Source organism: Taudactylus pleione, unplaced genomic scaffold, assembly GCF_031769625.1.
Source record: "Taudactylus pleione unplaced genomic scaffold, aTauple2 ptg000354l, whole genome shotgun sequence".
NCBI classification, from domain to species: domain Eukaryota; kingdom Metazoa; phylum Chordata; class Amphibia; order Anura; family Myobatrachidae; genus Taudactylus; species Taudactylus pleione.
This window is the reverse complement of record NW_028284755.1, coordinates 214,335-237,360: the sequence shown is the minus strand read 5'-3', so window position 1 is coordinate 237,360 and position 23,026 is coordinate 214,335.

Sequence of the window (23,026 nt, the reverse complement as noted above, 5' to 3'; positions counted from 1 at the left end):
TTGTTATTTTTGTTAGGGTTCGGCTCCGAGCGTGATTATAGTATTCAGTAATCAATGTGTGTGATCTGTTAGGCTTATTTGAACACTATAATTGAACCGCATGGTTTTGGTTAGACTATGATTGTCAGCTGGTGAGAGGGTGGACGAAATGAACTGGAAAACAAAGGGTACTTTGCTACCCCTTAGCAGTTGAAACGTAGTCAAAAAGGGATTGCTGAGTGGAAGCAGCCTTTACTTCCATAGGTGAGTGGAGGCGTCTAGAGGTCCTCCATAGGGTTCGCGGATACACCCTTTTTCAAAGGCGTCCGCAGGTAAGTGAAAGTATCTTGACTGTCTTTTCACCAGTTTAAATTTTTATTGAAAAACTTAGGAGTTGTCCCAAGATGGGAGCCACGCAAACAATAGAGATGTTAGACAATGATGTGCTGCTAATGGAAGCGCCACTTGGATCCGCCCGTTGTGCTTATGAAATAAGGTATTGTGACGTATGGTTTAAGATAACCATGAAGAGTGTTAGGCCGTTTCCCAGAATTGGTAGTTTTGATAAAGATGTATTGAATAATGTCCGGGATCACATCAGTCTGATGCGTTCTCGAGTGAAAAAGGTAAAACATAATGAATGTTTAAAATTGTGGCAGCATGAAGGGGATGCGTGGCTTAAAAATGTGCAAGCGACGCAAATTAGCGTTGCAAAAGCATTGCCAGAAAGTACACCCGCGGCGCTAAATTGCAATGCGTGCGAGCCACAAAACAGCTCGCACATGCGGCAAGGTAGCATTTCGGAAGGTATTGCCAGTAGTTCATGCGCACCACCACCACCTTATGTGGATAGGGGTGCAGGTACAGTTATTGAAAAAAAAACATCAAAATGTAACATGCAATTTGTACCCTCTCTTAAGTAACCATAAGGAAAATGTTTATGATGTGGATAATGAGCCTATTGTCATGTCTGCCATTTCCCATGCTGTACACATGTTAGATACTGCACCACGACAAGCACAAGTGGTGCCACCATCTCCATCAGTAACAGCACGGGAAGTGTTAAACTCCTCTGCGCCCATGGAGGAAGTTGTTAATACTATAAGTTGCAGCAACGTACTAAACCCCCAGCCAGGTAATAAGGTCAAAGGTAGCAGTGCGGCTGGTCTGCATACCATCTGGACAATAACTGTTCTGAATGGGAATGCGGATGCCAACGAAGTAGTGCCCACAAGGGAAGTAGTAATGCACTGTCCTTGGACAAGAGCAGAGCTACATTCCATCATGAATGATTTCCCCGATCCCAAAAAGGAATTAGCCAAATGTCAAAGATTTTTGAGAAATTTGGGTAGTTCCCATGAGCCAACTAACAAAGATTGGCAAGTAGTGTTAAGGGCTTGTCTTCCACGCAATATCGACGTGACAAAATTTATCACGGATTGTGTATTGGATGGAGACGTTCCCTTAACAGACCGAATTAATCAAGATAACATTTCCCGCATTGTAACTCAATTGGGTATATATTTTCCAGTAGTAGTTAACTGGAACAAAATTTTCACCATAAGACAGAAAGAGAGTGAATCTGCAGAAGATTATTGCGACCGGGTTCTGGAGGCTATCACCCAGTACACTGGGTTAGAAGATATTAAAGATAGCACTCACCACAGGGGAATGATTCTCACTGTACTCATGGATGGTCTTAAAGAGAACCTAAAGACCCGGGTTCAGACTTCACAGCCTGGCTGGAGGGGAGTCACAATAGATACTCTCATAGAATCCGTCATAGAACACGACAAAAACATCTCTAAAAAGAGAGACCCTGAGCAAGAAACTAATGGCTATCAGTATTCAAGCTCTAGAAGGAATGATGGTAACATCACAGCCAGCAGACACACCTGCATCTGCACCTGCACAGTTACACGTCCTCACTAATCCTAAACCACCGCAAACACAGTCCTACCCCACTTATCACACACAACCACAATTCTCATACTATCCTCTCCCTCAATATCCTTACCCATACCCACCACCTTTCCCTCCTGCTCAACCCCCACAACAATCCTTTCATCCACCCCACTCACAAAAATGTTTTAACTGCAACCAAGTGGGACACCTAAGTAAGTACTGCAAAGTGAAGAATGTAGGACTCCCAAACCAGACAGTACCAATATACCCTCATAAGGGATATACACAGAATACAGGAAATCTCCAACAGGCACCAGCTCCAATTGTGGCCATTAATGCTTTATTGGAGAGTGGGAGCCAACGCTAGGAGTCGGGTCATACCTGTGGTCTACAGATAAACAGGTTGACAGGAAGTACTAGGGAAAAACCGGTAATGGTAATTGACATAACTGATACCCAATCTCTGTTCTGCTTTCTTCCCTGTGTCCTAACACCCTGACTGTCAGTATCTTTTTGTTTTCACATAGGGGGAGGTGTACACTACACATGGACACGGGTGTCCCATGGGTTCATAGACAACCCCAGTATTTTCTCCCAGGCCTTATACGACTGTTTACAATCTTTCCAACCTGCCAATAGATCTGTGCTCTGATACAATATGTGAACAATTTATTGTTATGCCCTGTTTCATTTATACCATGTTTAAATGATACTAAACTGTTGTGCTTCATCTCTGACACACAGGACACAAGGTTGCTAAAGACAAATTGCAGCCATGGCAGGCTAAGGTCAAGTACTTGGGAAACTATCCAAACCCAGGGGCTGAGACATTACCTAGAGCAGTAGCTATTAATAACAGGGTTTAATTGTACAGAAGGTGGTATGATATGGTTTCCCTGGAGTATAGAGATACTCATTTCTCAGGTGGGGTCATCCAGAAGCATGTGTAAGTTGATGAGTAATAATAGCGCCAGGATCACCCCCCAGGCCCCCTCTAAATCTGTCCCTCTTTGAAATACTGTTTGGTAGACAACCTCATTTGATTATAAGTCCGCAGGAAGATTCGAAAGGTAACAACGAGGTAACTGTAAAGTATCTTATATCAATGAGTAAACAGTTAAAACAGCAACAGCAGAAACTGAAATTGTTGTCCCATGATATGCCTGAAACTAACTGTCATGATGTTGAACCTGGAGAATATGCTATGATTCTAAATTTCTTGAGTTCAGGTTGTCTGACTGATCGGTGGGAAGGCCCGTACCAGGTGTTGCTAACGAGTACCACATCCTTGAAGGTGGCTGAGAGAGATACCTGGGTCCATTCCACTCACTGCAAAAAGGTCAACCAACCGGTGGAGAAACAAGGCGGAGACAAGGCTGATAACGTGGACCTGTCGATCGCGAGCTTTTTCCGGGAGGATTAAAAGGTTGTAGTGAGATACCTGAACTAAAAGAAATTTGCAGGTCTTTGTTGTGGCAATGGACTGGCCTGCTGTGTTCATTTTCATATTCTCTTACAGAGTTTTCACCATTCTGGTTGGTTCGGGGATGTCCGGTTTCTGTGAAGGGGGACCGATAGAGATGGTAGCTGATGGCAGTGCTGATGGAGTGGAGTCAGAAGGAGTGCTATGCCAATCGGGGGAGTGTCTGGCCAATCTTAGTAATGTAATTGTTAAGAGAGCTGCTATTCCGGATACTCGGGGACGGTGTGGAGGTTTATCGTCTGAAAATTCCTGTATTTGTGAGCTTTGTGGGTCCCTAGTTGATGAGAACTGTATCCAACGGTGCCAGCATAAATATAACCCGTACTGAGGTGGGTATCCTTTAGAGGATTATCATAGCATGGTAGGCAAAGTATTAAACCAGACTGATTGTTGGGTGTGCTCACATGTGCCACAGGGTCAGCATAATGTAGGGTTGGTGCCATTTCCGCTGAATATTACGGAAATTTTAGAATTGCAAAAAGGGAAAACATTGGATGGAAAATTCCTCTCATCCAAACCACCTCATTTCAAACTCTATCAATTCCAAGTCGATAGATCACTTTTGTGCTTAAATATAACCAACCCCAATAAACCAAGGAGTTGGGAAGTGACGGGGAATAATCAGACGATGACCTCACTGAGAGCTGATAATGAGTCTATGAATCATGATCTGTTACGCTCAATTAGATCTAATGGGAGACATTTTAGGTATCGGTATACATTGAGTTCCACTAAAGAAATTATTGGTAAGGTACCAGATGGATATTGTGCTAAGATAATACAAACCAGAAACTTGCATGTGCCAGATGGAAGAATCTGAGATAGGATTATTTGCAAGGGAAATGTGTTTAATGATAATGATGCATACTATTCCTTATGTTCTCCCCAAGAATGTATATTTTATTTGTGGAAGAAAAGAGTATAAGTGGCTCCCCCCGAGTTCTGAAGGTTTGTGTTACCTGGGAAGAGTAGTCCCAGAAATTATGACACTCACACATGTTGAAATGCTTGGTATTCATAAAAGCACACCATCACCATATCTTTACACGCAGTATGAACACAGAGGCAAAAGAAATATGATACCTGGTGATGTGCATAAAGCCACTCAGTTAATTAGTGAGACAACTGGCTTTCAAGTTTTAGTAGCACTGGATCCCACCAGGATCGCTCGGGGTACATTACATTTTAGATATATTCAGGACCTTGCTAAATTGATAGATTATATCACCGAGTTGTATGATGACACCTTGAGGTATACAGATAGGGAATTGCAAGCGTACAAGGAAGAACTGGTGCAACACAGGCTAGTGTTAAATTATTTAACCGCTGTCACTGTAGGGTACTGCGTAACTTTGGCCACCCAATTTGGAGTGAAGTGTTGCACCTATGTCACCAATGATACCAGCGACCCCAAGGAGGTGATAGACCGGAAGATGGATGAAATTCTGCAGCTAAAATGGGAATTTCGGAAGAACCATAATACTTCAGTGGCTGAAGTAGAGGAAAAGGTAGAGGAATGGGTTTCATGGTTGAACCCAGCGAAGACGAAGTGGTTCTCGGGTCTAGGGGAATGGGTCCAGGAAATGATCGCAAGCATAGGTAAACTCCTGATCCTCATACTGGTTGTCATCATAGTAATTGGCATATGTGTCCGGTGTGTTCCTACTGTGGTAAAGTGTGGAAAATGTAAAGATAAGGTAAAACGAAAGAACGAAATTATGATGGTGGTCAGCAATGACAATATGAATACTGGGGTGAATATAGAACTGCATTACAACCCTGAACTAGGAAATACCATCATACAATGTATTATATTTAGACGTGCATAAAATGTATTATTAAAATTATATTTTAAAAACACCTCAAATAATGTAAGTCCCTATTCCCCCTCAAGACTGCCTTTATAGGATTGATGCATCCCCACATCACTCCCATGATCTTCCAAGATCCGCGGTGTGCGTATAATGGTAGTTTTATGTCCCCTCCCAGAGACACATTATTGATGGATTAAGAACCACCTTGTGCCATCCCATAATAACATTAAATAATATATCAAAATGTAAGCCTAAATATTTGTAAAACCAGAATGTGATAGCATGTTGTTCGCTATCAATGGGTGGACTGTCGATGCTGGATAATTGGCTGAGACAAGATCAGCATAAAATAAGAATCTGCATGACGCCATTTTGCGAATGGCCACCCAGCGCCATTTTTTTAAGTTACAATTCACGAGCTCAGTACATATGGCAATGTTTTAATAATCCTTTCAGAAACCATACCCTGATGTATCTTAAGATAACCTTGCATAAAAAAAATACCATAACAAACCCAGTATTCACACAGAGTGTAGAAAAACAGCTTCCTGGGAAAAGTAATTAGAAAAGAAAATACACCAGGAACTGTTGGTGTTATTGCATGTAAAGGGAGAGAACCCACATGTGGACAGGTGTAGCTGTGGCAATTGTAATATAGCCCAGACACTTGAATTTGACTGAATGAACAATGGTAAGAAATCTGCTTGAAAAGAACTGACACAGGTATCCTAATTAGGCAGAAGAAAGCTTTTAAACTCACTCTCAGACAGGATGGCACCAGCAATCGGCAGGGGGTCTCCACCCTGTTTGAGAGTGAAGCTCACTGCCCATAACACATTGCATTGCAGTTTAAAAATGTTAGTAAGGAATGATATATATATGTGCTTGTATGTATATATATATATATATATATATAAAATCCATCATAAATAGAATCACATACATAAACACCGCGCATTATGCACAGTTGCGCTGTTAACATGTCGCACATTAGCGAATGCATAATACCCCGCATGCGAACGCTGTTTATTAGCTTCGTGCGTACGCATCTGCCCCAAGTTAACTAGCGTCTTTTTCCAAACCCCTAACACTTACATACTGCACACTCACGTAAAAGGTTCCATAGTTTAAAGGTATAAGATTCAAGTTTTATCCATTTAGTACTAACGCTGTGAAATAAAGGTTATATGGGATCTTAGGTTTAATAAATGATAAGTAAACTGTGTTTGGTGTTATACTGATCTGCACTTTCTCAACAGCTTCCCAGTATCATCGGTGTGAAGATCGCAACATGCATTCTCAACTTATGGACCGTAGAAAGTTAAAGCACCAAAATGTACTTTGTAAAACTAACAGCTTAGGTTTGCATGAGGCGGGAATAGAGGAGACAATAGGCTGTTGGAGGCTGGTCTGTGTCCATTTGAATCAACCTGTTAAATGTCCTGTAACAGAAGCACTGTTATGGAGAACCAATGGGATCGCAACAAACCTCTCTATTGTATAGTCTATTTCTGTAAGGGTATAAATATGTGTGTTCTGACCCCAGTCTTCATGCTGATGCTGTTGATGGAGGTTTCTTGTTGATGCCGGAATCTGGTCCCAGAGCACGTGCGTATGTATATCTGTACCTTGGGTCTGTATAATTTCTTTGCACTAAATTGTACTTAGATCACAGCGTGTAACTATCTGTACTTTGCTTGAATAATACTTTGTGCTTTGGAAACACATGTTTAAGGTCTGAAGTCTTTATTTTACTGTATGACTGCGTACGCAAATAGCGTCAATATTAGAAGGTATAGGCAGGAGCGTATAGAATTTTAAATTCAGTATACTTACCGATAATAGGGTCTATGCGTGGCCAGGGATTGCGGAGTGGCTTCAGAGGGATAGTGAAGTGACCACAAGGGGAGGGGGGGTTCTGTTGTACTTTCTGGCACCATTGTTTTATATGAAATGTGGTCCTTTTTTACTGGAGGGTGGGGGGTGGAGCAGGGGAGCTGTGCAGAGCAGTGAGGGGGCCTCCATGGTACTATATCCATTCAACTGCGACCATTTTGTGGACTAGTATAGTGTGTATAACAGTTGCATAACACACAGAGCTCTGCTCCTCAATCACTCCTGTACTTTTTTTTGGGGGGGGGAGGGGGACAGTGATTTGGTTCCTAAACTTTCATCCTGGCTCCTAGATTTTAGAAAAATGTATCAAGCCCTGCCTTAGTTGAATTTGCTTCTACCATGAGTATTGTCGAATGGGCTACACTATTAGAGGCAGACATGACATCACAGGAAACTGAATAGCTCATAGGACAAAATGTGATTAGCTTTGATCCCAGGGAAATTCAGGTGATATATAGCGCTAGCTTTAAATCGGCAATTAGCTTTATGGCAAAACTCATCTGGTTTTTGCCTTAAAACGAATTGAAGCTTTAAATCTAGCAACTATCTCACCACAATCGCGCAGGGACCAGCAAATCAGGCCCAGTTACATATGGGTCATAATGTATTTTATCATCTCTAAAAATCAACAGGTACTGGTGACCTAGTGGAAGAGATCTCAACTGGAAACATTGGCCCTGAATCAGAGCTGGATGATCTGAGATAGCGCTCGCTCTGAATCAGGGCCGGCCTTCTTGTTTTTTAGAGCGGCCCACAGCTATAGCGAGCGGCCAGGAAGATGGTCGCGATGATCAAGACCATCTGGCTTGCGACGAGACCCTTGTGGTAGGGTCTCGTTGCCGCAAGTCCCAGAGAGATTTCTCTCTCTCTAACAGAGACGAAATCTCTCCCACTCTCATCACTCGTGAAGTGAGTGGGGCCGCCCCCAAACGGAGGCGTTCACATGGGAACGCCTCCGTTTGGGCAGCCACTCCCCCTGCCCACCCACCAAAGGGGGCATGCTGTCACTCAACATCGACAGCACGCCCCCTTTGGTACGAGACCCGGAGCGACGGATTGCCTGATGCTATCCGGCTCCGTCGTGCGCATGCGCACTGGGCCACCATCGACCCACTTGCGAGCGCATAGCGCTCGCGAACGGGTCTGAATCAGGCCCATTGACCCCACACCTATTAAATGTTTATCAGGCTGTTTATGACAAAGGTATATTACCCACCTGAAGCCCTAACAGAGATACTGAATCCAGAGAAAGAACCCACAAATTATAAGACCTATTGCTCAATAAAACTTATTAACTTTGGTGCAAAATTATTTAGCACTATATACTGTATGCTCCTACATCGAATATCTACAACAGAAGGAAGAAGGAAATGCTATTCTAAAGATGGACACTCAAGAAAAGATCACCAAATCTGCCACAATAATACAAAGCTTTTCATAATGTTGTTTAAAAAAAATAGATAAAATAAAACTTGATTAAATGTTACCTAATATTAGCAATCATGTAAATCATCTCTAGTGACCCCGTACAAATGCAAATAATAAATTAAACTAATACATGCACAAAGATGCTTGTCGGACACCAATCCTGCTGAAAACATATATTCTGGGTGATTTATTAGCATTTATTTATATAGCACACACATATACTGCAGCATTTTATAGAAAATACCATTCACATCAGTACCTGCCCTAGGGAAGCTTACAATCTATGGGACCCATTTATTAATGATCGCATTTTGCAAGGCGATCAGGGCATCCAGTACCGACCATGATCGCATTGCAAAATGCTATCATAGCGGCTGAATGTATGTACTGGCACATGCAGGGAGACAGGCTCCGAAAGGAGCCCATGCCTGCGATGTGGCCGGAGTGCATGCCGGGCTGCTGCGCATGTGCAGTCCCGCGGACTGCACATGAGCGGCGCCCGTTGCCGGCGGAGGGATCTGGGAGATCCCTCCACCGGCTGACATGCGGTAAGTTCCCATAGACTACAGCGGCTAATGCTATCTTCAGATGGCGTTAGCTGCTGGGGCCAATATCATTAATGCTTCGCATTCCCGATATTGCTACATTTTGCAGCATCGCATCCCCCATAGAAACCTATGGGGGAAGTGGCTGCCGGCGGCAATGGAGGGATCGCAACAGGTATCGGAGATATCTACTGTGGTCCCTCCTTCATACAACCGGGGGATACTTAGTATTTGAGGTAAACCCCCGAAAACAGGCGTTTTCTGGGAATTTACCTCAAATTAACTTTGATAAATGGGCCCCTATGTGCCTGATTCAGAGTTCTAGGCTTATGCGCACAGCAGCTGCGTCTTTGGACGCAGCTGCTGTGTGCATATATGCTAATGCTGCAGGAGGAGTCAGAAGGAAAAAGATGGTTCCTGCCAGCATCTTAGATCCCATGCCTGTGCCCAAAAACACAGGATCAAATCAACATTGTGACAGTAGGTCGCAATGTTTGCTGTATCGTCCATCTTAGTAAGCCTTAAGTTTACTCGTCCAGCTCCTGCCTGCTTGCGATGCCATAATATCTGCGTCGGTAGACACAGACACTCTTCTCTGCACTCCCAGAAAACGGGATTGACACGCCCGTTTTCTGGGAACGCAGGCCGTCCCGTCCCCACCCAGCTTAGGGGAACTGCGACAGCCGTCGCATTCAGCAAGTCGGCACATGCACAGTACACAGCCATGGTATTAGATTTGTATGCATGTAATATAATATTGAAATATACCAATATCAATGGATATGGAGCATTACCAAAACCATATTTACTAGGAGGGTATTATAGATTAAAATGCATTAAGTGTTTTCTGAAACTGGATATACATAATGACGTCACCTTAGACAAAGTTTCTGGTTCAGTCTTCCTATAGTTATTGTAACATCAAGCTGAGCAGGTCCATTAGTTTCCACATATTTTTAGTTAAAGGACTCATTCAGCAGTGCTGTAATACAGGAGATATCACAATATCTCCCACGGGGTTTGGTACATTATGTTGTACATGAACACTTGCAAAGCGTTACATTATGCTGAATGGGAATTTTTAGACTAGTATAGTGTGCCCAAGATGGCTGCATCACCCTCTGCTAATATGTAAAGTGCTTTGAGCCATACTGGGATAGAGGTGCTATATAAATTAATAATTATTATAGTAAAGTCAAAAATTTTATTTAATATAAACTTCCTAAACTGAATGCAAATCCTGTACAACCTTCCCAAACCTAGCTGAAGTCATAAACTCCCTATCGGCAGATAATGCGTGCAACCACAAAGTTATTAAACCAAGCTTAAATAAAATAAAGAGACAGACCAAGTATATATGCGATCAAAAATATATGGTCAGCTTTATTTATTTTACAATCAGAGTATGGTGGCATAAGAAAGAACCATACAGTAAAGGCCAGTAATCTGACGCCCCACACTTGACTTATGCAAGGATGTAAAAACACTCACTGAACGGGCCAATATCCCAATTCAAGTGTAATAGTGATATAAAACTTGCAAGGGCCGATATCCCTCTCTGGCAAGTGAGACGGTATCCAGCCCCATCCCAATGCACTATTTTAGCCCTCTCCGACGAGAGGTGCCGCTGACCCCAGTAGGGTAAAATCAGCCTAACCAATGCATAGAAGGGGGCGCACCGCTCATACTGCAGCAAGGTGGACGCTTTATAGATACTGCCGTTCTTTCCCGCCCTTGAAATAAAGCCGACACAAGACACAAGAGGAAAAAAGGGGGAGGGAGGGTGGGAGATCAGATTCCAAAGAGACAGAGTAACAGTGCTGACCTACCCACACTCCTATTAACCACACCCCTTGCACAACACTCCACCAATCCTAACCTAATGTCAATCTGACCATAAAACACTAACACTCCCCTACCTACTGTAACTTTATTAACCCCACGCATCCCTGCCTAGGGGTTTATGTGCCCTCTGTTCTATCCGAACCTCGGTTATCTTAAACTCCCTATCGGCAGATAATGCGTGCAACCACAAAGTTATTAAACCAAGCTTAAATAAAATAAAGAGACAGACCAAGTATATATGCGATCAAAAATATATGGTCAGCTTTATTTATTTTACAATCAGAGTATGGTGGCATAAGAAAGAACGGCCAGTAATCTGACGCCCCACACTTGACTTATGCAAGGATGTAAAAACACTCACTGAACGGGCCAACATCCCAATTCAAGTGTAATAGTGATATAAAACTTGCAAGGGCCGATATCCCTCTCTGGCAAGTGAGACGGTATCCAGCCCCATCCCAATGCACTATTTTAGCCCTCTCCGACGAGAGGTGCCGCTGACCCCAGTAGGGTAAAATCAGCCTAACCAATGCATAGAAGGGGGCGCACCGCTCATACTGCAGCAAGGTGGACGCTTTATAGATACTGCCGTTCTTTCCCGCCACGCATGTTCCCAATGATGGAACGTGCCCGCCACCATACAACCTACTCTCTAAAACCTCCCCGCAACGAACAAAAAACACTCTATAAATGAAATTTGTCCCTGCTAGGCATCTTGTACCCCATTAAAGGGTGATGCTCCACAAATCTACCCCCCCCCAACCATGCACCTACATCAACAGGAAAAAACTAGCACAATATCGGACAAAATATCACGACATCTGGCCAAAGCCAAGCAACCCACCCAAAACATGACAAATAGTGTGCCACAAGTAAAGCGACAATTGCTGGCACAAATCATTCTCACCCAGGTGAATTGCTAAGACCAAAGGAGAAACCAAAGTCCTCCCCTGACATCCGTATACAGGGCACTAATGACTCCCAACCCAAACTAGTAAAGCGGGATGACCTGCCGAAAATATAAACAAGTGTCCGATAAACAAATGAGCTATAATCCTGTAAACCACCTGCAATACATGAAATACACATGAGTACCGTGACTATGGCATATTGCAGAGGGAGGTGATGGGGGGGAGGGAAAGTGGGGGAAGGAGGACTTGACCCGAGGTAAAAACCTACAAAAAACCTGCTGGATCTTTTTATTTTCGTTAGTAATGTCATTCTCATATTCATGTTGTTATTTGTCATTCAGTTTAACTATTGGTGTTAGCCAAACGTTGTCCTGCGCAGGGCAAAAAATAGGGCAAAATCCCTCGAGACCCCCACCGGAAAGGTGGCAAGTTGGCCGGAGCACTCAAGTCCACAAACAAACTTTACACATCATTAGTCCACATGAACATAGGCATAGGACTTCCATCATCATAGAGCCTGTATCTCTTGCCGAGCTGAGACTGCCAGAAAGACTCTCAATGCTGCCACAACGTCTGATAGGCAATCAAAGGACTGAGGAGCAAAGGACCAACATGCGAAAACTCTCCATGGCGGCTTGAGAATTGAACAGGGTATCATCTGCGCTGATGACTCCATTCCTGGCAACAACAGAAGCGACAATATCGATCCCTGGGGTGGCGGTAGGAGGGGATCCGGCCACATCGATGTCTGAAACAAAAGAAAAACAGGGGCAGTATCGAAATTCAGGGTCCTTTGCATTAGGCAATGAACCTTATGCGCAGGCGCAGCAGTGTAAAGAGCAAACGAGACACAAGGAACAACAGCCTCAAATCATACCTAGCTGCTTAATTAGTGGACTCAGCACGCCGACATATCGGATGCTGGGGGAGCAAACAATGCCAACCCTTGTTGTAAACAGAGCCCCTGACTGTTATGACAGCAGGGGCCTCAAAAAACACCCCCACTGACACAAGCAACACAGCGATGGCTCCTGAATCCAGGGATGTAGTATTCCCCGATATATGCAACCCCACATAAACACTGACCGAGCTTCTACAAACCATTAGGAAACCACAACCCACGGCCCGGGGAAACCCAAGCCAGGGGCATGTCCCGTTATTACATAGGGCTGTGTATAAGATATGGGGCCAAATGGAACAGGGCGAGAGCCCAGAGAAGCGAGAGCTTCTGACACTTTTTGTCAATGTAATAGAGCCCAAAGACAAAGTAACAGAGCGAACTTGCATGTTTTTTTGACTTAGAAAACTCTCACGATTTAAAACCTCATTCAGATGTTTTTCCATTTTGAAGATAAAACTCAACCAATGTGAGAGCTCACTGCTAAACTCTCACACCTTCCAAACTCTCACCCTTTCACACTCGGCCCCTGGTGTGCTTAGAAGAACGTTGTATGTGGGTGTGGTGGACTCGGGTCAAACCTGTTTCCCAATATAAGATTTATATATAAATATATGATTAGGTATATATGAATGGGGATCAGATGAAATGTAAGCTGTGTAGCTCACCTAAATCCTATGAACATGTATTTGTAAAATAAAAAGGGGGGTGTGCGTGTATAAGATATGGAGTACTTTGAAGAGCGTTGCATGTGGGGGTGGACTCGGGTCGAACCTGTATCTGTATATAAAATAAATATATATGATTAGGTCTCAATTGGAATAGGGATGAGACTACCATGCAAAAATGTGTAGCTCGCCTAAATCCTATGAACCATATTTGGCATAAACATTTTCAACACCAAAATGTAAAGTATAAAACAAATATTCCCAAAGGCCAGATACTGAATCTGAGGAGTAACTGGACCACCGAGGGGATAATTGAAATCACACCAACAGTTATCGCATAAATGTACCTTATGTATGACCTCACAATGTATTAGACAAAGCGCTCAAATTAAAACGGTATGGAAAAGCACCCACTCATGGGTGAGAAAAACCAACCGCAGGCGCCGGCTATAGGGAAAGGGCCAGAAAAACCTATGTGAATAAAATGCAATCAACTACCGAAAGTATAAGGGAAATTATACAGACAAAAGAAAAATTACCCCAGAACTAAGTGGTCCTATGCATGCACGAGCACCGGCTACAGGTAAAGAGCATAAATTACTATACAGGGATTAATACAATTCAACTACAGAAAGTATAAGGTTAAATCATATGGGCAAAAGAAAAATAACGCACTGACACGTGGTGTTCCTATGCATGCACACTTATGACCAAAAGGGGTGGTCCAAACATTTTATAACAGAGAAAGAGCGTAAACAAGTGAAGAATAACAGAAGAGGAGATGATAGGCTCCTAATACTTGATTTTAGACTATGAGCCAGTGATACCATTCACAAGCTGACTCCAACTTGAGCGCATGGTGGGAGGGGGAGCGGCACACGCTTCAAGTCCCTACGTGGTCATAGGGTCCCAAGACACTCCCAAACTCTATGAAACTTAGGGATACCCATGTAATGTAATTTACTACATTTATGAAATAGAAAGTATGTAATAGCGTGATATTAGTAATAGTGTGCAAGAACACATTTGTGATTGATTAGCTGATGAATAGTCCATGATACATATGTTCCTTATCCACACTTCTCTGCCGCACTTATTTTCTTATCCATGTGCATGACTAAACATGAATGTTTTGCTGTAATAAATGAGTTTAATGGATTATACGGTCTTATTAAGATTGAGGTAATGAATTACTTGTATTAATATTAAATCAATATAACTTCATTGTGCGTACTGACTTATAATTTTCGAAAGACAACCATGTGCATGACTATAACATGAATGTTTGTTGTAATAAATGAAGGTCATATGACAACATCTTATAGCAATAATCTAATAAGGAACCATGCAGAAGAACCGCAGAACAAAGGGCCAACGGCACCGTGGTTTCTGACATGCTGGCTTACGGTCCTAAATGTGTGGAGCCCGAACAATCTCCCTGTGCCCGCGTGCGCCTCCACCGGGCACTCTGGTTTCCTCCCACACTCCAAAAATATACTTTTAGGTTAATTGGCTCCAAACATAAATTAACCCTAGTGTGTATGTGTGTGAGCCTGTGGTAGGGATCATAGATTGCAAGCTCCACTGGGGCAGGGACTGATGTGAATGGCCAAATATTCTCTGTAAAGCACTGCGGAATATGTGTGCGCTATATAAATAACTGATAATAATAATAACTGGTAATAATGATAACGTGCTGTAACGCATTTAACATGTATAAAAAATGCAGTGCATTTATTTATGAAATAAGTGCTCTACCAATAGTATTGATTAATAAAACTGTTCTGTATGACTAGATGAATAAAACTGGTTTGTTGACAATGACCAGCCGCTGTGAATAGACCAAATAAAAAGATGTGCGGAGGTGGGCTGGTAAGCTTCTGAGGAAACGGCATATGGCCGAGAAACGAGATACGCCACGGCCTTGTAGTCGTGGGTTATGTATGAAATGAGCCCTCACAATAACACAAACAACAAGCGAGCATAAGACCGCCGTCTCCTGACACGGATCAGCGAGGGAACCTCCCAGTCCTGTACATTACATATTCCCACAGCCTAGCCCAGGAGCTGCGGCTGACCTGAGCGCTGGAGAACTGCTTATTGCCTGCAACCAGATATGAATACAGCTGCCTCCATACAGACATTTTTTAATATATTAAACTGTTGGCTTACCGATATATAACTTACCACATTCGTAACCATATACCTAATGCCCGAAAGGACCAACTTAATAGCGCCCTTACCACTGTGCGTGTCATTCAGCCTGTTATTACTGAATATGCATGCACTGCTAATAGCTTTTGCTTTGTATAAAAGAAAAGGAGTAGTGAGAGGCCGCACACATTTTCTAACTGCTGAGCCCGTGTGACGTATGCCGCAAGTGCAGCCAAGGTGCTAAATCTTACCCCCACACCCTCAGACTGCAAAGACCATAGGGGTGTCAGAGCACCCCCACTTCCACCAGCTGTCCGGCAATAGACCCAGAATCCAGTGCGGCAGCACCAGCGCGACCAGCTGGAAATATATTACAATTGAAGGCAATGGGAAACCCATGGCAGCAATCATGCCTTGCTGTGCTGTTGTGCTGTGCCAGGGGTACAGGGCTGTAATAACTCACATACACATAGCTCACACAGAGATAGCTCAAGCTGAGATAGCTCATGCATTAATAGCTCATCTAAAGATAGATCAAGCAGTTATAGCTCACACAGTGAGGAGGGAAGGGGGGGGGGAACTATGAAACCCAGATCTGCAGCATCATCCAGGGAGAAAAAACGGGCGTGCCAGGGGCAAGGTATACTGTAGAGAGGAATGGATAGGATATAGAAACAGCAAAGCAGGAAAGAATAGATCAGAATAAGAGATAAGGATGAAGGCAGGAAAGAAATGTATGAGAAGAAAAAGGGGGAAAAATACCAAAAACAAAGACCAGAGTATTACAACCTTGTGACTGTACAGCTTGCAGATCAGATTCCAAAGAGACAGAGTAACAGTGCTGACCTACCCACACTCCTATTAACCACACCCCTTGCACAACACTCCACCAATCCTAACCTAATGTCAATCTGACCATAAAACACTAACACTCCCCTACCTACTGTAACTTTATTAACCCCACGCATCCCTGCCTAGGGGTTTATGTGCCCTCTGTTCTATCCAAACCTCGGTTATCTTATGTCAAAAACAGGAAGTCATATGTTTAAATCCTTCTCCCTGGAGCAAGGTACACGCAAAAGGTGTACATTATAATTGCATTGTTTATAATAGAATTAGAACTCCTAACTCTGCTTATATGGAATAATAAAAACATAATAGAATCTTGCTAATATGAAATAAAATATATCTACATACCAGTGCCATAGCAGGGTTTAAGGGCACCCTGTGCCAGCACATCCCACTCCAAGTGCATATGATGTCATGATGGCACACAACAAGCACAGGAGGAGAAGGAAGGGCAAGCCCTACAATTTACTATATACAAGTAAAAAAGTACAAGTGCACAACTCCAACATTACTAATTATAAATAATACATTATGCAATAAAATTTTGCAATACATAGAGGTTTTAGCATAATCATGGCCATGGTTATGGGCCTACCCACCGCGCCCAGGTAACCTCTGAGGGTAGGTCCCTAACCTACTGGGGTTGAAATCCAGAGCACAGGACACCCCCAAACAGGCCCAGCTGAGTCACCCCAGGGCATCACTCTAATGAGGGAAGGTGAAGTGTAAGAAAGTGATAGATAGATAAGAGCAGCTACTGCTGCATATATAAGAAGGTGAAAAATACATATATATTAAACAAACAATAAAGGTGCTAAAAGTGCAAAAAGGAAAATGTGTATATAATGTGATGCCCTGAAGCAGCCCAACCAAAGCAATCCAGGGGACCCATGCCCCAAAAATAAAGCCATAGCTGCACTGCAGTATAACATTTTTCAGGACTTACCTAGAATTGTGCCTTGTACTAAGGTGCAGTCAAAATGCCAGAATCCCTGCTTAAAACCAATGGGGGAGGGGTGCTAATCTAGGCTGAAGGTGTCTCAAACCTTCATGTGTGCATGGGAGCACACTAAATAGAGTATATAGAAAGGGGGGCCCTAGACTGCACACCCTGAATATATAATGGGAGGTGCTACCTGTGGAGACTATTGTTGCAAACACAAGTAAAAAAAAGTACAAGTGCACAACTCCAACATTACTAATTATATATAATACATTATGCAATAGAATTTTGCAATACATAGAGGTTTTAGCATAATCATGGCCATCACTCTAATGAGAGAAGGTGAAGTGTAAGAAAGTGATTGATAGATAGATAGATAAGAGCAGCTACTCTATTTACTCTATTTAGTGTGCTCCCATGCACACATGAAGGTTTGAGACACCTTCAGCCTAGATTAGCACCCCTCCCCATTGGTTTTAAGCAGGGATTCTGGCATTTTGACTGCACCTTAGTACAAGGCACAATCCTAGGTAAGTCCTGAAAAATGTTATACTGCAGTGCAGCTATGGGTTTATTTTTGGGGCATGGGTCCCCTGGATTGCTTTGGTTGGGCTGCTTCAGTGCATCACATTATATACACATTTTCCTTTTTGCACTTTTAGCACCTTTATTGTTTGTTTAATATATATGTATTTTTCACCTTCTTATATATGCAGCAGTAGCTGCTCTTATCTATCTATCACTTTCTTACACTTCACCTTCCCTCATTAGAGTGATGCCCTGGGGTGACTCAGCTGGGCCTGTTTGGGGGTGTCTTGTGCTCTGGATTTCAACCCCAGTAGGTTAGGGACCTACCCTCAGAGGTTACCTGGGCGCGGTGGGTAGGCCCATAACCATGGCCATGATTATGCTAAAACCTCTATGTATTGCAAAATTTTATTGCATAATGTTTTATATATAATTAGTAATGTTGGAGTTATCCACTTGTACTTTTTTTACTTGTGTTTGCAACAATAGTCTCCACAGGTAGCACCTCCCATTATATATTCAGGGTGTGCAGTCTAGGGCCCCCTTTTCTATATACACAATTTACTATATAGCAGGGTGCTCCCTAAGGCGACTGAGAACCGTTTGCCCACCCATCATTACGGCCCTGCTATGTACAGAAATGTGTTGCTAATGTATCCATTAAAAGAGCAAAAATATTTGCACAATATGCCTGAAGCAATAAAGTAATTGGGGAAATAAATTAGGACATACCATTTTTTATTCTCATAGGATAATGCAATACAACCAAGTTTATAGTCCCATGTCAGCTAACAGGAGCCATTACAAGGTGCAAGGTCAAATCTTCCTGACTATGCTAAACGCAATCTTACTCTTATGAGAGAAGTCATTAAATAGAAATAAATACCTTGGCAAAATGTCCTATTTCCATTTTTAGAAAAATAAACGTAACTAATATTATCCTGTAATATAAATTAAGCTATTTTTCGCAAATTTGTCAAATTTTAGCTCTATAACTTTACACGGCTGATATGACACTGGTTCTAGAAATACAGTGTGGACTGTAATTCACAGCCAATCCTGACTTCAGGTCTCTCGAGAGGTGCTTGTGCTCCGCTTCATATAGCGGTTTTATTTCCCATAGTGGTGGGTTATAGTTGCGGAGAGAGTCAATCTCTTGGGTTAGGTCTGTACCAATTGTGCTATTATATAATTTCTGAATTGACACTACACAGTTATCATAGAATAAAATATAATCTGTTTTGTTCTACTAATAAGAAAATATCTCACTCCAGTACAGGGGGCAAAGGAGGAAGTAATGTGCCAGTAATGCTGCCAGTTGTGGATAATCTCCAGTAACTTCCCCCAATTCTCTTCAGCCTCATCCCCCCTTGTGTTTCTCCAGCCTCATTCCTGTTTCTGCAGCTTCAGCTAGCGCACTTCTGTTTCTTCAGTTCCTCAGTGTATCTCCAGCTCCCTTCAGCCCCGCAGTATCTCTCCAGCTCCCACATCCCTTGGGCTCCAGCTCACAGACACTTACCATGGTTCTGTGTCTTCTGGCTGCTCCTCTTTACGCCGTGGCTCCTCTGTCTTCCAGCAGTGCGGAGTGACGTGATATCATGTCACACACAATGTGTGGCAATAAATAAGAATAGCTTTATTGCATCAACCACTGGTGGTGATGGAAGATCAAGCATCAGCAGCTCCCCGGACCCCACAGATAAATTCATCTATAACCACTGCCTGCAACGTGACCTGTGATATAATGACAGAAAATGTACCAAAAATATGTTCTACTGTGATCTGACACCATATATGTTTATTTTATGTTTACATTGTGAAATAGGTTTCATGTACTGATACGTGTGGTGTTAAAGAGTGAGAATAACATAAATAGAATCATAAGATCCTGGTATGTAATTCAAAAGCGGCGAAAATATAAAAATAAAAAAAAGGTGGTCCTAATCCTCAGTATAAATGCTCGGCGAACCCTGGCACTCCAGCTGCTGTGGGACTACATATCCCAGCATGCCCTGCCACAGTTTTAGAATTCCCTAATAGCTAAACTCTGGCAGTGCATGCTGGGATATGTAGTCCCACAGCAGCTGGAGTGCCAGGGTTTGCCACCATACCATCCAGATGATATGGATTTATTATATTGCCATAGAAAAGTGGTACATCTAGCACGTAAACAATATTAATGTAGCGAGGAAAGTTAGTAGGATAGTTTATGGAGAGCTAATTGGGTAGAACAGTGTATTTATGGAATTTGATAAGCTTGCCTGAAGGGTGAGAAGAACGTTTGGTGTGGGAGGAGTAAAGAGAGATTAAAACGTATTAAAAAGATGTTTGTGGTTTGAAGCCTAAGCACAGATAATAGATTTGAAGCATGTTTGTTTAGCAATGTCTAGATTAGAACATTTCTATAGGTGTGGTAGATATAGCATTATATAAGAATACACATTATATTGCAAACCAGTATACAATAGAATGAAGTATCAGAGTGTAACAAATGAAGATCCAAAGTGAGTAATGTTTATTTAGCAATAAGATACCTATCAGGGGGAGCATTCACAGCAGCATAAATTCACCATGGAAAGTTCAGGACACACTGAAATCTCCTAGAATTACAGTATATCTATGATCTGACTTAATGAAAGAGAGAAAGAAAAGTTCAGACGCACAATAAGATTTAGTTAAGAAAAAAGTTTGCACAGCTTAGTACACATTCTGTTCTTCCTGGTAATTACACAAGTCTAATAAATATCAGGAGGTGGCCAGACATCAATTGTTCTCTATTCAATACACATAAATTAGCATATCTGAACCCACAGCTATGCGAGCGTCCATGAGGACGCTCCAAGAAAAGGTAGGAGGGCCCTGATTCAGAGCGAGCGCTCTGGTCAGAGCGTCCGGCTCTGAATCAGGGCCATAGTCCCTTCAACAATCACAGACACATGATTGAATGCGAACTTTATGTAACCAACTTATAAATTGATTTAGGCCACCTACAACCAATGGGTCCTGTAATGGATTGCCTGCATTTCTAGCAGGTTTGAACTTGCCATACATAAAAAATTGGGGATTTTAGTTGTATTTATAGTGAATACTGGTGTAATGTAATGTTACGTTTCAATTAACCTTATGCATCAATATTCTACTCACAGAAAACGAACAGCTAAGCAACAGACTTTAGAATCCCCAATTCTTGATGCCTAAAAGAAGAATATATACAGGTATATTTTTTTTATATTTTCTATACAAAACTAATAATATAACAATTTGTTTGGCCTGGCTATACAAATACAATTGTAAATAACATATCAAAATTATGGATGTAAGAGAAAAATAAATTAAACATGCACAATAAAAATTTAAATTGTGATTATCTATTATGCTTCTTACGTTTTGCAACTCCTAAGGAAGGGAAGAGTGGATTCTGCAAACTCAGTATGTACATATATGCTGGAGGAGCACACATGTTTGTACACAGTGCTCAAAGTGGGAATTTAGAAGTGGGGGTATGGAAATTTGAATAGAACTGTAGCTTTCAGGATTTTAATAATATGACATTAATCCCCATGCACCCAGCAGGTACAGTCTAGTTGCTTGAGAGCAGATCCATAACAGGGCTTCACGGCGCTGTGTAGCCACGCCAACATGACTTCATGCTGAGGGGGCGGGGTTACCATTGTTGGTAAGGACAGCAGCACAGCAGGAGCATCCTCAGGATGCCCCGCGGTGATGTATAGGCTGCATGTCCGGAGTGTCTGTTTGACGCCCCGGCGGAGCTATAGCAGTGAACACTGGCTGTCTGGTTGCCGTGCCAGGCACCCTGCTAGCTGGATGCAGGGACCATGCATGAGCAGCGGTGTGACGCACAGAGCTCTGCGCGATGGCATCGCTCACACACCCACAGTTACGGCCCTGCTTGAGAGTATTCCTTACCTATAATGTGGTTTCTCTGTAGGGCAGATTGTGACTTCAATCAGTATCCACTATTCACTTAGGAGATCACATGGTCTGGAATAAGCCTGTTTGCCTAGGAATATAAACAAGATCATCATCATCATCCTACAGCAGAGGTTCAACCCACGCACATCGGGCCTGTTTCACTACGGATCGCTATTGTGATAGCAGCTGCGATTACGCACGTAGTTCTGCTGCGAAAATATGCTAAAGTCTGCAAATGCTCACCCGGCATAGAGACACCAACTACTGCTTTGGCACATCAGTTTGACCTCTCAATCTTGCGAAAACAATCGGTAACATCGGCCCCTCAAGCAGAAATACAGCAGCCCTGACTTGTCTCCGAAATTACAACTCTCATCGCACGCAACTGCATATTCCGTTGCGGTGGCTAATTTACGCACACCCGAGTAATGGCGTTCAAATGGACTAGCATGCCTGCATTTCTCCGACCACTCCCACGTCACCACGGGAGTAAGTCAGCATCCCGGCGTGCCTGGATGCCGATGGTTAAAATACCAGCATCGGGATCCCGGGTCCAGTATCCCGACTGCCGCTATCCTGAAGGTAAGTATCTGGGGTTAGGCACTAAGGGGAGGGTTAGGTTTAGGGTTGGGCACTAGGGGGAGGGTTAGGCACTAAGGGGGGAGCTTTAGGTTTAGGGTGCGGTTAGGTTCAGGCACCGGGGAGGGTGGGTTAGGGTACTTCCCTGATGGTGTCGGGATTTTGACTCAGGATGCCGCATCCCGACCACCAGGATCCCATGCCCACCCCCCTCACCACCCCCTGAACGCTGATATCCAGTCCCTTGATTTGCGATGGCTTTGCGTCTGTGGAGGTGATGGCAGTGTGGTCGCAATGCTAACTCACGCATGCGCAGTATGTATGCACCATCGGCCGATCTGCGTAGGCTATTGCAATTGCGAGCCGTAATAAATCAGGCCTATAGTAACAGAAGTTTTGTTGCAGGGCAAAATGTGAACTTCCTTTATCAAAAATGTTATATTATTAAACTTAATCAATGAAGGTTAATGTCCCCAAGCTTTTTACTTCTGATCCTGCTGGTTGTGGATCATCTCCAGCCACCGTTCCCCAGTTAATTACAATAAATTATAACCTTTATTATTGATCAATATAAAATAAAGTATATTTGCTCTAATCAGATTTTTATTTTGTGTACAGTGCAATGTATTTGATGCCAGGGCTTACATTGTGATTTCTCCTAAAAGTAG